Below are 8332 nucleotides of genomic sequence, written 5' to 3'. Positions count from 1 at the left end.
TGGGGAGAATTTCCACAGTCATCTGGCATTCCAAGCACTTCAGTTTGGAAAATCAAAGCTTCTTATATGCTTTCTTACTCTCCTTTTGTTCTGCTTACCAGCTCTGTTGACTGAATGATATGTACATCAGCTGTAATGCATTAATTCCCAAGCCCAGCTCTGGGCTTTACTGTGAAAAGAAAATGATAACATCTACTGAGCTGTTATTAGAGAATTTTGGCATCTGCAGTATGGCTCTTGTAGAGTGAGTGCTACCCTCATGGCCAGGTAAACGGGATATTTCTCATCAAAACCTGCCTCATTAGGATTTGTACACTGTGAATTACAGCAGGGAGGCAGGAGATTCTTTTTTGCAGCTGCTGCTGTGGCAGTCTAAGGCATTCAATATTCCAGCTAGCTCTGCTCTTCCCTGATAGCTCCTACCCCTTCAGAATGGGACAGGGAAAGATAAAACCCCTTCTGCTGGTCTTGTCTGGCCCAACCCAGGGCTCCCCTCTTGTAAGGTCACAGAGGTGGGTGTTCAGTGCTCACCTATGCCTGACCTGTTTAAAACCTGTTTAGGTTTAGTGGTTTGGGGTCTTTTCCCTCTCCTTTGGACCTGGAGAACAACTGTATGTTAATCCCTTTGAGCCAGCCTTCTGTGTAAAAGGAAATTGCTGAAAGAGAGACATTTTATGCTTTCAGCCCACCCCCACAGCTGTGGTTTTTGCATTTATTGCTTGTACCAGAAGCTGTCAACTTATGGTGTGTGGTACCTTCAAGCAGAGAAGCAGCTCCAGCTGGATCCTTGGCACTGATGCCAGAACAGAGCAAATTCCCCCAGTTTTTGTTTTATGTTGTTTTGATGTCTATCTTTTCAAACAAACAATAGTCACAGGGCAATTACACTTTTTCTCTAAGGCCGGGGAGATCTTACCTGTACATTTCATATTAGAGCTAGTACTTGACATGTACAGAGCTGTCTAACCAACAACAGCAAAATTACACATTGGATTAAAAATAAAGATACAAACAAGGCAGCTGAGCAGACCTGAAATTTCACAAGGCAAGTACCTTGCTATGTAATCTGGAGAAATAAAGCGATGCACAATAGAGAGACTTGTTTTATTAACTGTTTTCCTGAGAACTTCAGTAAAGCAAGTGATGACCAGAGAATGAAGTGCAGGAGCAGGGATTTCCAGACCTATGGTCTCCTCACCATGTCACTGCAGGAGTGGCTCACCAAACCCACTTTTTCAGAAAGGATTGGCACGTTCTGGAAGCTGCTGAAGCTGCACTTAAAACATTTCAATCCTTTTCAGGGAAGCAGGGGCTTGTCCTCGCTGCTGACCTGTGACCTGGCTGCCAAGGCCTTGCTGAGAGCCACTGAATAGCAGACAGAGATGAGATGGAGTAATTACAGTGCATGAATGGGGAAAATAAAGATGGACCCCTTTCTTCTTTTATCTCAAACAGAGGAGCTAATTTAGGGAACCTTTCCAACAAAGGCTCACAGTGACCCAAATCGTTCCCCCTTTGACTCGCTGGGGACAAAGCCAGGCTCAGAAGCAATGGGTTAGATGGACACTTTGGAGGCACGGGGCGATGAGTGTGGCTGGACCCTGGCACGGGCCTGGGAAGCTCAGCTGGGGCTCAGGGTGACCCCAGGAGCCCCTGTGGCTCCTGGGACCTGCCAGAGTCTCTCTGCAGCGAGAGGAAACCAATTGAGAGAGACTCTTGACCTTCTTTATTCTTCTACCAGCCTTTTCTTCTTGTATCCTGTCACTTCACTGAGGCTTTGTGCTGGTAGTGTTCCAGGAAATGGATGATTTTGTTTTGATTTTGAGTGAGTATAGCATGTCCCTGTGTGACTCATGAGGGTGACAAGGCTTTTCTGGTAACTGCTTGTAGCTCTTAGCTGCAAGCTAATAAATACCTTGTGCTACTGAGGGCCTCAGGATCTGCACTGATTGGTGCTTTTCCTTCCATTGCCTTCCCTGCTCCTGTGGTGTCTGTGTCTTGCTGCAGTGCTTCAAATCCATGTAAAAAGAGGCAGGTGGGCTGTTTTCACTGAAAAAAAATTCACCTGAAAATCAGCCCTAATCCCTGCTGTGGAAAACACTGTCAGTGCTGTTGATTTGAAAAACTTCTTGTTTGTAGAGAAAAATACCTGTTTTAAACCTCAGAAATAGATCAGCATATTGTCATTCCCAGTCCCAAAAACTGCTTGCCAGAGTGCTTAGAAAATGTTCATCCTGCAGAAAAATTGTGAAGAACCCTAGGCCTACCTTTGCCACTTTGTCAAGCTGAAGGGCAGGCAATCATGAGCAGACAAAAGAAGGGAGGTTTTACACCACTACCTGTAGAGATGATGCTGTCTGGTCAAACAGCTAGAACTTCTGTCCCTCCCTTGCAGTTTCTGGGAAGCTATGTGAGGTTTCTAGGAAGAAGATTTTACCTTCCCATTTGTGGTTCATGGCCTTCATCCAGCAGGACTGTGGTGACTCTTGAGCAGAGCACAGCCCCCAGAGGATGCTCTGCAGAGGTGGCTGTTTCTCACCAGTGCTGGCTCAAGGTGAAATACTCTCAGCCTCTCCTGCTTTGGGCAGTGTGCTGACCCAGCTAGACACCAGATGCCCACCAAAGCTGCTCTGTTACCCCTTCTTCAGCTGGACAGAGGAGGGAAAATGTAATAAAATATTCATTCAGGTTGAGATAAGGACAGGGAGAGATCAACCTCCAGTCACTGTGATGGGCAAAACAGACTTGATTTGGGGAAATTAGCATAATTTATTTCCAATCAAATCATAGTATGGTAATGAGAAACAAAATCTAAAACCAACTTCCCCACTTTTTCCCCCCACCCGTTCTTTCTGGGCTTGGTTTTATTCCCAAAACCTCTCTCTTTCCTGCCAGCAGTGCAGGGGAATGGACATTGTGGATTGCGGTAGCTCATCACAGATAGGATGTCTCTGCTTCTCCTTTCTCCTCAGGGAGAGGACTCCCCACACTCTTCCCCTGCTCCAGAGTGGTGTCCCTCTCATGGAAGACATTCCTTCATAAACTTCTCCAATGAAGTTAGTCCTTCCCATGGGCTGCAGTTGTTCATGAACTGCTCCAGTGTGGGTGCCTTCCATGAGGTGCAGCCCTTCAGGGACAGAATGGTTCAGTGTGGGTCCATCATGGGGCCACAGGCCCTGCCAGAAATCTGCTCCAGTGTGGGATTCTCATGGGGTCACAGCATCCTCTGGGCATCCACCTGCCACCCCATGGACCTCCATGGGCTGGAGGGGCACAGCTGCCCCTGCCCCCACACCCCAAACCTTGCAGCAAACCCAAGATGGGCAGGGGAACAAGGCTGTAGCTTTTAGCATTCAGGTCAGTTCAGGGCCATCACTTCTTCATGAGTCATCAGGAGAAACAGCCCCAATCCCTGGTCTGAAAATGGAGCGTTACTGAAACAGATGGAAGGGCACCTGAGCCTATTGCTGCTCTTTGAAGCCCCCTGATTCACTGTCCCCAAACTCCAGGAGCTGCCACTAATCCTATTTTTCCAGATTCTTTGGTCAGAGTGGCTAGCAAACCTTGCCCTCTTTTTCCCCTTTCTTTTATTTTCTTTCTTTTTTTTTTTTTTTTAATCACCTGGTGCTGAAACCATATGTCTGTTGCTGCAGTTCTTTAGCTTTAATTCCCCCTGGCTTTTGCTGACAGACGAACAGATCTTAGGGCTCAGGGACTGCTGGTGTGGGGCTTGTGCCTGTCCCCATCACCCTCCCACCGCAGCAGCCGAGCAGAGGGGCTCTGTGGGGGTAGCCTCTGCTCCTCTCTGCACAGCTTTGTGCAAGACAGCTGCTTTTCAGAAACTCTCAGGCTTGAAACTCCAGAGAAGTTACGGTTCAGCAGGCTTGACTGTGACTTTTTGTCACAGCTGTCAGGGTGGGTCAAGGAGAGATGAAAGAAACAGGGGCTGAATGGAAAGGAACTTGCTGGGCTTCAAGCCCCCACCCTTGCTGTGCTGCCTTGGGGGAGAAACGGCATTGCTGCTTTCTTTCATGGGCAACTCCCAAAATACTTCCAAATTCCACTTATTATACATCATTCTAGTAACTTTCAGCCAGTATTTCCCAAAATGTCTACTTAGTCTGATTGCCTCAAATATTTTGGGTGCTCCCACTGAAGTGGATTTGGTTGTTGTGTTTTATTATTATTTTGTTTGATTTGGTTTTGGTGGAGCAGTTTTAGCTAATTGCTTTAAAGAATCCAGCGCATGATAATCCAGCACATTTCTAAAAGGGAAAGAAGACAAAAGAACCAGTTCTCTAGGACACTAAAGACCAACACTGGCAGCTCAATAAGGCTGATTTTAAAGCCAGAGCTGATATGCTATCCCAGCATAGCCTTACTTCATTATGAATGAGGCAAGTTGCAGGTTTCTTAAAATAATGATAAAGGAGGAGGCAATTCTACACTAAATAAATAAATAAATATATATATATATACTGGGTCTTGTCTATAATTTTAAAAACTAAAGAAAGAGGGTTGAATTTCCTTATTGGTGCACACAGGACTTTTCACTACAGTGGACAAAGAGCTGGAAGTTGAAGCCAGTGGAACTGGAAAATGAGGCACTACTTATTAGCAGCAGGTGATTAAAACAAGCTGTCATGGAGCAGACCATCTCTTTTTTTTCTCAAAAGCATTCAGGCCTGACCTGAAGCCCTATTAGAAAATATGCTTAAAGCACCCAAGCAAACATGGCTCCAGCTAAAGCTGAGTGCTAAAATTCAATGCCCTGTAGCTGCCTTAAATTTAATAGCCTGCGATGTCCAGCAGGTCAAACTAGATAAACAACGGCTACTTCCTGGCCTGGAATCCTGGATGATTTGGAAGTAAATGGGTTGTAAGCATCTAAACCTAAGCTAAGCATCTAAACCTAAGCTCAGGGCTTGTCATTCTTTCTGCCTAGTTTGCCTTCTCCTGGCTGGAGAACATTAGAAACACCACCAGTCCATCTTTGTTGGTTTATGAATTGTTTGGCTGCTCCAGCCCTGAATATCTGGGCTAAGAGCTGTGCAGTAAGTGATGCCCAGGGCCAAATATTGAACAGTGAGCAAACAAAAATCGACCATCTGCATGTTAACTGAGCACCAGCAGCCTGAAAAGGTGCCTGGGGCTCGATGGCACCTACTCAGCAATCATCCAGTGGCCAATGACTGCAAAAATAATAACTGGTGCAGAGCAACATGCTCTTGAGGGGACTGCTCATCCCAGAGGTCAGCACCATTGCAGGCAGCAGACAATACTGGAAACAGCAGAGCACACTGCCAAAATTGTGTTTACATTAATTAATTGGGACATCACCTGAATTACACTGATATCAGGAGAATTCATGTCACATATTCATCCACAGAATGAATTCCCTCCTGTCCACCAAAGAGTGTCCTCCTGTGCAAGTATACAGGAGGTGTGAGGGCTAATTGTGTAAACAACTTGGAAATTACTTGCATCTGGGGTATTTTTGTTATTGGAGAAAAGTTGACTGGTGTTGAGGGAAGGAGATAGGTATGCTGAATCTACCATAAATTAGGAGTAGTTTAGAAATGAATAGCTTGTGTAAATGTAATGGCTTGTGGGAGCTCTTGCTTCCAACAGATTGCAAGAAAAATGCAATTCTTTCAAAAATGGCCACATTTGTTTTGGCACTTAGGATTACAGAAAGGCTGGAAGATAGCTTGGAAGCATGCATCCCAGGACCCACTGAGCAGGGAAGAAAATAAACAAACTACTTTTATTGTTATTTCAAAAGGCTTCTGTGATTTTGATGTCACTCTATTGATTAAATTAGAAGTTTCAACCCAAAGATTTTTTTCTTGTTGGCACAGAGCAATGTTGTTGTAATGCTGTGTGGCAGTGATCACTTCTCTGCAGGGTTAGGAAGGGAGGCCTTGCCTTGCAGCAGTGGGTTTAGGTGCTGCTGATGATTTGCCTTTGCCTAATGCACATGACAAGGCTTCCTGTCTATAACATGAAGAGAATAGCTCTAAACTGTCCTGGGAAAGGATAAAGATGCTGACTTTTAGTGGCTCTGGGAAGGAGGGCTGCTCATTTGGGAGATGAGGTGGGGAGAACTAGGTGCTGCCCTTCTTGCAGGTGCTTTGGTCTCAGTCAGCATTAGACACAGCTGGAGAGGAGGTTTCTTCATTTCACTTGTTCCAAGGGTTTCCCACATCTGTGCATGGCCAGAGCTGCTCAGTGCTCCCCGAGGTGGCTCCCTCCTGCCTGTGTCACCTTGCAGGGTGTTCCAGAGTTAGGTGGTGGCACACCCAAGGTGTCCCCTCCCATTCCCTGAGACACTGGGGTGAGGCTGGCCAGGAGCTCATGTAAGCACCTGGTGTGAACTGTGCTCTTCACAGAGCCCTCACCAGATGTTTCACAGGAAGCCTCACTGATCCTCAGGACTGACACCAGCAGTGGGACATGTGTGGGATGTTGGCCAAGGGGAATGCAAGTCACCTCTTCCACACTTCAGGAGAGTGATGAAACAACTTGGCTACAGGTTGGGAGTGAGGTGGGAACACGACTGGATGTGACTGGACATGTGATTGGGACACATCTTCATAGCTCACTCTTTTTTGTCAACATGTATAGAGGTAAGGGGAAGTAAATGGAAGTTTTCTGTGACTAGAAGAGTAGTAGATAGTCACCCTTTCATGCAGGTGTTTGTGCAATTAGAAAAAAAAATTCCTCCTTGTATTAGAAGAGGTTGTTAAATTTTGCCATTAATCACTGCATGAAGAGTCCTGTGTTAAAACAGAGGCACTGGAGCTGGCATATACACATCCTCAAATATTTTAATAGAGAATGATGAGCTAATGCCATCCAAGTCACTAATAACACTTTATGTAATTTACAGAAGGAATTTCCAGGTAATGAAAAATGAGAGCACTTTCCTTTCTAAAAAGAAATCCCTCTTCAATTCAGTTTAAATTACCATGAGATAGATATATACAAGCTTACAGATTATGGAAGTAGTGATAAAGATGGGATGAGGCTTAAATACCAAAAGCTTTTCAGGTGAGATAATAACCTAAATGTCTTATAGCCTCAATGTCCAGTGTATTCTCACAGAGAATAAGTACCAAAAGCTATAATCCTGCAGTTTGATTTCAATAGCTGAATAGGTTTTGGGGTACAATTTCTGCAGCACTGCAAGTATGATTCAGGTGTGAATTAATAATTTATTTCTCCCTCCCTCCCCCCAGCAATGACTTATATAACTCAAATTATTTTTTCTGAAGGTAATATCCCAAAACTAAGTGAGCATAGGTGCAAAAGAAAACTCCCCAGTGACATGCAGTGTGTTTTTACCATGCAAATAAAGCAAATCTCAAAGGCTCACTGTAAATGCCAATGTTATATGTTTTATTTTTAATCAAGTAATTCTTTGCAACCTCGCAATATCCATGACTGACAGGAAAAAAAGACATTAGGCATGAAATGAGAATATAAAATACATGATATGTAGAAAGGCAATCAGTGCTTTAGTCCCTCAAGACAGTAAACAGGTGAAATGACTTTCAAAACTTCAACTCAAGGTTTTTTTCTTACAACATAAAATTCAAGTGATTTTTCTTTTATTTCACCTTGTAAACAACATACAAGTCAAAATGGACAATGAGGTAATCTATACTACAGAGATAATTTAAAAACACTAGATAAGACACAGTATTAAAGACATATAGAAATCAGTGTTCACTTTGGTCTCTAGTACGGTTATTGTTATTATTATCACAAGCAACACATACTAGTTAAAGCCAGTCTGGTGATGTTTATCAGACAGTTGTTGCTTAACTTAGTAATCCAAGAGGTAGTCAAAACCATTGTCCTTTGTAAAGATATTCATACATTTGGTTCAATGACAATGGTAGCAAATACCTTGCTACTTTTCAACATTCTCAGAAAAATACTGCCACAGCTGCTGATACACAGCCCTGGTTTATACAAAAAAAAGAAATGTGTCTTCATAGATCAACCTCTTGTTATCAGTCAACAGTTGTAACAGGGGTAACACAACCACTGGATCTTAAAGAGGCTGTTGATAAAACTAACCAAAATAAGATCGATGCATTTAACAAGGCTCTGCTTGTTTCTAAAACAATACTCAAATCTCATTAAGACTTCTAGGAAATTAAAATCAGTGCATCTGCACATGTACACATCTTCCCAATTACTTTTATATCTAGCACAGGGGAATACATATATATTTTTTATGATAAACATTTCTTACAGATAAATTAATTAAATTAAAGACTCCATGCAATTTCCCATGTTCTTTTATAATGCTTCTTACAAA

This window comes from Ammospiza caudacuta, chromosome 3, assembly GCF_027887145.1.
Source record: "Ammospiza caudacuta isolate bAmmCau1 chromosome 3, bAmmCau1.pri, whole genome shotgun sequence".
Classification (NCBI taxonomy): Eukaryota; Metazoa; Chordata; class Aves; order Passeriformes; family Passerellidae; genus Ammospiza; species Ammospiza caudacuta.
This window is presented reverse-complemented; position numbering follows the sequence as displayed.